The sequence below is a fragment of the Ictidomys tridecemlineatus genome, chromosome 3 (genome assembly GCF_052094955.1).
Source record: "Ictidomys tridecemlineatus isolate mIctTri1 chromosome 3, mIctTri1.hap1, whole genome shotgun sequence".
In the NCBI taxonomy this organism is placed as follows: domain Eukaryota; kingdom Metazoa; phylum Chordata; class Mammalia; order Rodentia; family Sciuridae; genus Ictidomys; species Ictidomys tridecemlineatus.
In genome coordinates, this window is record NC_135479.1 from 130,532,230 (window position 1) to 130,541,522 (window position 9,293).

The window sequence follows — 9,293 nt, forward strand, 5'->3', positions numbered from 1 at the left end:
AATGAACTAACTCATGGGAAAAAAATATGTGCCAGCACATAAGTAGCACGTGCAGTTATTGCTGAGGCAGATGCATCAATGACAAAGCAGCAGTCAGATGGAAAGATGCTTTCAATTTATCTATCCCTGGAAGAAACTCACCCAGAATCTGATTCTACACCTGAAAAATGGGTTAACTCAAATAGGATTTAAAATAGGGAAAAATACCTAAGGGATCTATCACCTGTGTCCAAAAATATACCTATAACTTTAAGATGAACAAGTTGTAGTTTAATTGTCACAATTTTTTTTTTTTTAAATATGCTAGGTGTTTACCGCTTCTCAGCCTTTTGGCTAAGATCAAGTGTAGTATCTGTTCTTATCAGTTTAAATATGCTAGGTGCAGTGGCCCACATCTGTAATCCCAGTGACTTGGAAGGTGGAGGCAGGAGGATCACAAGTTCAAGGCCAAGCTGGGCAACTTAGTGAGACCTTGTCTCAAAAAAACAGAAAGGGTTGATGATGTAGCTCCAAGGGTAGAGGACGGCTGGGTTCATTCCCGAGTACCACAAAGCAATCATAATCATTATAGTAAATAAGTAAAACAAATAGAAATTAAAAAATAAAAAGGCCATTTAGTGGCTTAAGTGGTATCTTGTCCATAGTGTAGTTGTGCCAGGACAGTGGAACAGGTTGCAAACAAGTCAAAGAAAGTACCCAGAGACAGCATCGGAGGCATGGTTTATCAGGAAAAGTTTACAAGAGATCAGTGACTGCTCCAAGAACAGTTCAGTAGTAAAAGGCTGATGGCACCTCTGTCCCTCACAGTGATTTGTCAAGAAGTGCCTTCTCTCCCTTTGTCCGGTGACATTCAGCTGGACAGATGACAGGTATCCTGTCCACAGCGCTCTCAGTTCCGCCTGTCTCCACTCGGAGAGGGATTTCATATCTTGTACTGCAGAAGCAGTGACATCATCAGCATTAGCTTGCTAAGTTTGTTTGTATGACCAGCGTTCCAAGCAGCAACTGTCTAAGTGTACTTGCCAGAAAGTGACTTTCTACAGATAACACTAACTTGCTCCACTTCCCAGTGTACCTGAGAGACAGCCAGTGTCCTTCAAGATAATATGTATCTGGACTTTCTGGCCCATGCTTGCTCTTTGTTTCCTTAACTTGGCTAGGTTTGGGGGACAAGGACTTGACATTCTGTCTCCCCTTTCCTTTGGGGACTATACAAGTGGGTAGCAAGCTTATTCAATATGACAATAGTAAGCTCAGTATGATGACATGTGGATATCAGGAGATTAATGTGACTCTAGATACAGCAATAGAAGTATCTCAGAGATGGGAGGTAACAGCCTTGCTCAACTGTGAACAGATCAGTCCACAACTGGGATACTGCCTACATTTCTGGGGGTCATGGTCTTCATGGGATTATAACTACATTAGCATATGTTCAGAACAGAACCACCAGGATGTTTAAGAACCTGGATACTGCTCTAAAAAAAAGGACAGGTAGAGGGAAAAGGAAAATGCTAACTTCATTTAGTCATTTAATGAACATGAATTCCATACCACATCCAGGAAAGACTGAGAAACCCTATTTCATTCTGAGAATGACCCAGAGATACAAAGACGAGATAGGCTGTCACTGCAAGAAATTCCTATTATATATTCAGATGGATTTATTGGAAGGGTCAAACAGCCATGATCAGGAATAGAATTAGATGGTTCTCCATCATTTCATGTGATATAAAAAGGACCAGTGGAAAGCAGTTCGAAAGTAACTAAGTTCAGCTCACTATAATGATGAGTATTTTTAAAAATCAAGACTAATAAAGGAAGAGCCTGTCTACTAGATTGTAATGGTTCACTGGTTACTGGCAACCAAGCCAGGGAACACACGGAGATCCCAGCTGGCTGGATTCTGTTGCCTGCCTGCAGAAGAAATAAAAAAAATGTAAAAGAAAAAAAAAAGACTTTAGGCAGTTTGGCCAAAACTTGGAGAATCAGCAAACTTGCTTTTCCCCTAGTCCTATAGAAGTGATTAAAATTTATAGGAAAATTTCAGGAAATAAATATATGTAGATTTAGGTAGGCTGCGCCAGCCAGAGAATGTGTTAAAATTCCTTTCCTTGGTGCTAGGGCATGCCAACCTCTCAGTTTCCAATGTCAGGTAGAAACTCCAGAAGCAGAAAAGCAGTTTTCTGTAAGTTGCTTTTAATTTTGAAGAAGCTGCTTCATATTTACCAGGGATACTGCTGAGATGAAGCAGGTACTGACTTTGACTATATTTAACCATCCTCACATTCCACACTGACCTGTACTCTCCCAGGAAGTGCACTCATCTACTTGTGTACTTCAGCATTCCAGGTTTCCCATAGTTTCTAATTCCAATTCTGTAACCTCCCCTCTGAAGCCTTTTAATTTGGAACATTTCTGAGCACAAATAACTATAATGAGAGAAAGGACCCATCAAGCAGATGGGACACAAAAATAGCAATACTGTTCCATGTGGCTTGAATTTGTAAAAAAAAAAAAAAAAATCAAGGATTCTCCATCCTTTAATTCATGAATCCAATTAACAGTATTCAACCATGTTCAATTAATGTAAATAAGAATTTGTTACACACTGCACCTCCAGTTGGGAGCTATTTTTTTCTAACCAACAAGAAAAAAAAATAATTTTCACTTAAGTTAACTTGGAAAAATTTGTGTCCTAAATAAAAGCACATGAAAGAGAATACAAAAAGAAAAAGAAACTGGGGGAAGACCTAAGCACCAGGGGTACATCTTGCGGGTAGGGGGGAATGGCAGTGGGCCATCATGAGGGACTAGGTTTTATAGGGCCTTAGCAGAGCCAGGTCATGGGAACAGTTATTTTTGCTGGCCCTTTTGGCGGGCAGAGCCAGGTCAGGAGAGGGGTTTTGGTGGTGGGTTCATTTAGGGAGGGGCTGGGCAGGTGGGGGAACTGTACCTGAAGTTCCATCCCTGGGGCTTATTGTCCATATCCTTCACTAAATAAGCAAGCCAAAACCCTCTATTCTAAGATTATGTGAAAACTGACCTTGGAATATATTTAAAAAGAAATGATTCACCAGATATAGCAGGCCAAATGTCGTGGACTAATCACATTGTGGAATTCTGATTCAATGGCTACTTAAGTTTAATCTACTTAAAAACGAAAAGCAAGAAAAATACAGAGAAAGAGCCTCGGTTATTTACTTCTGGCTTTCATACTTTGGTTTAAGATCCTTTAAGTGTACCTTAATTTGCTTTATTTTGTAATTCTTAGACACTATATTGGCTCTAAATGCTGTAACTGGGTATCTAAAGAGTGTGCCCTCCAAAACAGTTCCTTTACCTTCCTGGAAGCGATTCCTCACCCTTCAGCGCTTTCTCAGTTGGAATATGATCAATGGGACAAGTTCAATTTCCAAGACTTTTAAACAGCAGTCGGGAAGCCAAGTGAGGAAGAAAGTGAGGCGCTTCTGGCACCACCGACCCCGCAACGGAGGCTTCCCCTCCGCTGGCCATCAACTCCGCTGGCCATCAACTCCACCGACCATCAATTCCGCCGTCGCTCTGCCACTTCTCAACACACGGCCTGGGCGTTTCCAGTACCAAAGAAAAAGGGAGTCCGATCTTGCCGGGGCCAGGGCATCCCCTTTCGTGCCAGTGTCCAGAGCTAGCTTCCACCCCCTGGAATTCCTCTAGATGCCAAGGCAGCGCCAACCCAGGCGTCGCGCTCCAGGGCAGTTCTAAAGACCCCGAACCCAGCGCGGCCCCAGCCCGCGGCGCGGCAAGGTGCGGAGAGAGCGGAACCACCGGCCGCAGCGCGCGGGCAGCAATCTGAACAGCCCCGCGGGCGACCCCAGGACCGCGGCTCCACTTACAGTGACACCATCCTAGGTGACAACAGCACTGCAACTTGAAGCACTGGAGAGCCCATCGCATGGTTGGAGGACTGGTGTGCAGGCGGCTCCGGCTCCAGGGCTCATTTCTTCTCTCTCCACCCCACCCCGCCCCAGCCTCACCCTCTCTGAACAGGTCTCATATATCCCTCCTAACATCCCTTCCAGAATCAAGTAGAGTCCCTGGAGGGCGCACACCCTCCACGACCAGCTTCCCTTGCGTTCCAAAGCTACTGCTCTGGTGGGCACATCTCAGGGACCAGCGACTCCCTTGGCACCCGAGTTCACCAGATCCTTCCCGAGCCCACCCAGACCAAACTTGTCTAGTTCTGCAATGAGCTAGCTGAGTGCAAGAGCAATGAGCTGGGTGCAGACACTCTCTCTCTCTCTCTCTCTCTCTCTCTCTCTCTCTCTCTCTCTCTCTGTGTGTGTGTGTGTGTGTGTGTGTGTGTGTGTGTGTGTGTGTGTGTGGTGGGGGGCGTGTTCTTCTCCTTCTAGGAAATGGGAAAGGGTAAAAAAGTCCAGGGCCCAGTCGCTACCTCCTCCCTTCAGGACCCATTGTGGTTGGGAAAGGATGAATGGTGGAGATGCTGGGATGAGCTCCTCAAGGGGTGAATGTTTGCTTTTTCCTTTGGGGCCCATTGTTACTGGAAAAGGATTTACTGGGAAAAGATTAATAGTTGGCTAATTTCCCTCCTTCCTCCTGAGCCACACCATCTTTCTATTTTTCTCTGTGGCTATCTTGTAGAATTATCATTTTCCATAACCCTTCATCTCCAACCCTCCCAGGGGCGCTTGGTCTCTTGCAGAGACAACATAGCTCTAGCGCTTCCAGTGATGTTAACTGGATTGAGGTCTTTATTAGTACTACATTGCAGCTAAAATTCTCCCTCTTCTATTTTTATTTTAGGCTGGGAATTCAACACAGGGCATCCAGCATGCTAAGTTATTTTCTTCTGCCTGCACTTCTATGCATCATCTTTTACACCTCCTTGGGTTGGGATCCCATTTTAGAGATCTGTGATCTAGTGAGAAGGTTGATTCCCCAAAATTTGGTATGTCCCCTTTGGTCCTGGCTAAGAGGTACTGCTTTTCCAATTGCTCTTCTTTCCCATTGTGACATTGTTGACCGTCTCTCTGATAATGCACTTTCACTGTGAGTGCTTTTCTCTCTCAGTATGTAGTGGGCAATTTGAGGTTCAAGTATGCCTCGGAGACTTTCCTACTAAATCTACTAAATGTTGATGTAGAGTTTTACTCTCAGGTTCATAGTGGACAGCTCCCCAAACTGCTTACAACAATTATATGCTGAGTATGATATAAAAATATGCATTCATCATAAAATTGAAAAACAGGTTGGCAAAAAAAATTAAAGGAAGAAATTGTTTTATAAGAATAGATTCTCAAAATTGCCAGTGCATCAGAATTACCTATGGCACAAAGAAAAAACAAAGCAAAATGAAAACAACAACAACAAAAAAACACTACTTCTCAAACCCACCTGCATTAGTTTAGATTCGACTTAACTGTGAGTAAAGACTTACAGTAATACTGACCCACCCATGATAGGAGCTAGATCTCTCTCTCGTAAATGACTATGAGGGAAGGTATTTATAGTGGCAACTATGCTCCCTGAGGTCTTTGGTGATCCATTCTTGTTGCTCTCCATTCTATGGAGTGGCCTTTGTCTTCACATTCAGTACAGTGGATAGAGCTCCAACCATCACATTTGTGTTCCAGGCATCAAAGTGTAAAAAGGAACAAAAAAGAAAAAGAATGCACATCTTTTTTTCCCCCCTAAGGGAGAGTCCTGAAGCTGCCACAGGAGACCCCCAGATAGATTCCAAGAGGCTCTCAGACCCTCATTCTAACAGGTTATCTTACACTGGGTAAAAGACAACAAATAAATACTGCAATGGAGAAACTTAAGAATTCTAGGGAGAAGAATGAAAAGCCCTGATTGCCAGGTTTTGTTCACGACTAAAACACTCAGGGGTCACTCCAGGGGAACTGGGCTAATTGGGCTTCGTGAAATAACCACACAAGAGACAGAAATACTTTCTTCTTTGGTGTTGCTGTGACAGCTCCTCTGACCTTAAGGATCCACAGGGAGAGAGAGAGAGAGAGCATGTGCTGACCCCTTTTATTGAGGAGAAGCTATTCAAATGAGGCAGAGGGTTAGGTTTCAAGGGGTTGAATCTAGCTTCATGATGTCTGCTTTCAGCAGGTTGACTGACATCTAAGAAGGCCACACCCAAAGGCACAGTAAGAGAAAGGGACACACAAAGGGTGTTTCCATGGAATATTCTATCCCAAACAGGGCAAGGGGTAATATTATAAAGGGACAGGTGAGCATAGCTCCACCCATGGGATGTAGGAAGGCACACCCATGCATGAATACACAGTTGCTCACACCCTAAAGATTGGGGCTATCATCTGGGTTGACCCACGATGTCGCACCAATCAGAAGGGGAGACAGATTCACATGCTAGTCCAACTCCACATGCTAGTCCAACTCCCACACCTGATCATCTCTCTCACATTCTTTCTTAGGGGGCTTTGGTTGGGGAAGCTATTAAAAAGAATAAACAAGATGCAAGTTCTTCCTAAATATTTGGTACCATTGGAAACCCACTTCAAATGGAGATTTTCCCACAGCATTGTCAATGAACATTCTTTTAGAATGATATTTACAGTAATCAACAGAAGACTTTTGGTCATGAAGAGAGAGCCCTGGACAACACTGGGTATTCCACAATGCTGAGTGGCGTCTTCACATTTTTCTATCTGAATGACCACCCATTGGTATATTATATGAATGGTGTCCCTCAGAGTGGTATGATGTGTAACTAAACTGTTAAACTCAAAATACACATAAACTGACAAGAAGAGCCGATGGTACCAACTTTCCCAAGAATAATCTGTTCTCTTGTGTTTTTTTCTTTTTATTAAGAATCAGTTTTTTTAAAAAAAAATATTTCAAACGTTGAAAGATAATGGATTCCAACCAAGAATCTTGTATCCAAAATTACAACTACTTTATATTAGATTATCTAGTGAGCCTGCAACATTTCATTTTAGGATATAAACCTGAAATTTGTAGGTCTTACACTTGTCTTTAAAATAGGCAGTTAGAAATCAGAAATTTCATGGACACCTGTTCCCACTGGAAATGAATGACTACTAGCAACTATAGCAGCCATTAGCTTTATTGATTTGAGATGTATCAGTCTTATCTTTAAAGCTAGAGTCATACAAAAAAAAAGTATAAGGATGTTACCAATATATAGTCCTCTGCAGAATCAATTACCATTAAAACACATTTTAAAAATGGGGTTTGGAAGGTTTTTTCCCCCATAAAGATGAGTAGCTTAAAAATTAACAACAGCAAAATCAGCTTTTTAAGCAAGTGCACTTTCAACAACAGGACAGAATATGCTTAAAAGCTTCATCTTATTAATGCAATTATAGGTAACACCAGACAAATTAGAATCAGTTTTGCTTCCTTTGATTATAAAATAAGAATACATGAGCCCATCCTTGTTTTTCCCATTGTTGATATAAAGTATTGATACTTAAGTTTTAGTGGGTCCTAGGCCTCTTCCAAGTACTGCACATATACAAACTTCATCATAAAATATTATTGACTTATAAAATCTACTCATAGTCCCTCTAGTTTCAAAACTTCAAACTAGAAGCTAGCGCAGGGAGGAAGTTTTAAGAACTCAAAACAGAATTCATTCAGGGTTGTAGGAGAAAAGTTAACGTGCCTGTCTTCTGTTCTCCTTCTTGGTAGAAGTCACAGGCTTTTTGCAGTTTCACACTTCCAGATGCTCATTCACAGCACACTTCAGAAGCAGCGTGGAAGCAGTGTGGGAGCCGAAGCCATATTTCTTGTGGCCCTTGAGCCAGCCAGGACCCTGAGCTGAGACTTGCTCCCTGGCCAGCACCAGTAGCTCAGCCACCAGCAACCGCCCCCACGACTTGCATTTGGCTCACCAGATGCTGGATCCCGGCAGCCAGGTCTGATGGCCTGAGGGCAATCACTGCAGCTGGTGTGGCAGTGGGCTCTGCTCTGGGCACACACTGGGCATGCCATCACTGGGGCTTCAGTGGTGGAAGTAATGCTAGGCCCTCAAAGCCTGAAATGACCAGGAGTCTCAGGGAACCCAGCCCACACAGTAGCAGTTGCTTGGTGGCCCTCGCTTTTATGAGGTAAAACATTTTTTTTGATGTCCACCCAGAACCAGGGTGTTGTTAAGCTCTGTGAGGGTTTCAGTGAGGTGCTAAAACAGTGCAGAATTTCAAATGGTTCGTCTAATCAAGAAGTTCAAATTGCCAGGCGTGATGGCACATGCCTGTAATCCCAGTTATTTGGAAGGCTGAGGCAAGGGGCTCCAAGTTCAAGGCCAGCCTCAGCAACTTAGTGAGACCTCATTTCAAAATAAAAAATAAAAAAGGGCCGAGATGGAAGTGACTAAGTGGTTAAGCTTCCCTGTGTTCAATCCCTGGTATGGCAGCGGGGGTGGGGTGGGAGTTCAAATTGAAGAAGTAGAAAATTGGCTTTGATAACCAAGTTACCTTAGCATAAAATGTAATTGATAGCGAAAGTATAAAATGTAAAACCATAAGTTAAATGTCTCTTAGTAGCTTCATGTTTCCCAATGGCAATGGAAAGATGTTTTAACTGAGTTCACCAAGTTGATACTGAATTTGGGGCTGGGCAATTGTGTGGCCTCCTTCACCAGCTGTTTTGATGTTATTCTTAGTGAGTTAATTAGAATAAGGTGACTTTTCTTCCCAAAAAAAATACATTAATGTGATTCTTTTTCTACATTAATTTGAAAACAAATCACCCCGGAGATAGTTACTATTTTCAAGAACTTTTCCCATGATATCTTTAATTTCAAAAAGTGAACTATATAAAATCTAGTAGTATATGACTCAAAAATTAGTCTCAATTAAACCACAATTAAAGAAAAGCTCTTGGATTTTTAAAAAATATATTTTTTAGTTTTACATGGACACAATATCTTTATCTTGTTTGTTTATTTTTATGTGGTGCTAAGGATCGAACCCAGTGCCTCACATGTGCAAGGCAAGTGCTCTGTCACTGAGCCACAACCCAAGCCCCGGATTTTTTTTTTTTTAAATGGAAAACTTGTTCTCAGTTCATTCAAGATTTCTCTATCAGGACTTTTTTGTTTGAGCCAAGAGTTTTGCTAAATTGCCTAGGCTTCTCCTGGGATCAAGTGATTCTCCACCTCAGCCTCCTGGATAGAGGGTGACATAGGCTCACTCTACCACATGTGGCTCCATTAGGATTTTTGATGATTTTATTAAGGGTCACAGGTGAAACTGTGGTAAAAACATTTCATTTATACCACACTGAAGGACACC

The 9,293-nt window shown here is 42.4% G+C and overlaps 1 pseudogene; it reads left to right on the forward strand.

Annotated features, from left to right (window-relative positions):
* The first annotated feature begins 313 nt into the window (after positions 1-313).
* Positions 314-406, forward strand: LOC120884689 (U2 spliceosomal RNA; annotated as a pseudogene).
* Positions 407-9,293: the final 8,887 nt, after the last annotated feature.